Here is a 555-nt window from a genome sequence, read left to right on the forward strand (position 1 = left end):
GGTCACTGAACCCCCCACCTCGGGCCTTCACAGACGACCGAGCTACACGTTTCAGGAAAACCCTCGGAACAATACTAAACTTAGAAGTTTTCATACTAGAGACACTAACAATTTGAGAATACACATGAGAAACAACAAAAATCTGAACAAGAGGACGAAATTGACACCGGAGAACGACCGGACAGCCCTCTATCACCACGTACTCCAGAAGGAAACAAACAGAATCGCCCAAAAACATCACCCCCAAACAAGGATCCACAAAAATCCGAAAGAGAGAAGAGCTCGGAAATTCTAGAAGCAGTCCGGGCACAACAAGACCGACTGAAACAACTAGAAGAGGACATAAAGAAGCAGAAAGAAACTGAACAAGATCTGAGAAGGGAAACTCGAAAGCGCAGAGAATTAGAAGAAAAACTGCGGAAAATAGAGGCCAACCTGAAAGACCGGACAGAATGCGGCACCACCACCGAAGGCTCCCATGATCCCTTCACGCAAGAGATCATGAAGGAGAAGGTACCGCGAAACTTCAAACCACCCGATATGGACCTCTACGAC

The sequence above is a fragment of the Arachis duranensis genome, chromosome 9 (genome assembly GCF_000817695.3).
Source record: "Arachis duranensis cultivar V14167 chromosome 9, aradu.V14167.gnm2.J7QH, whole genome shotgun sequence".
In the NCBI taxonomy this organism is placed as follows: Eukaryota; Viridiplantae; Streptophyta; class Magnoliopsida; order Fabales; family Fabaceae; genus Arachis; species Arachis duranensis.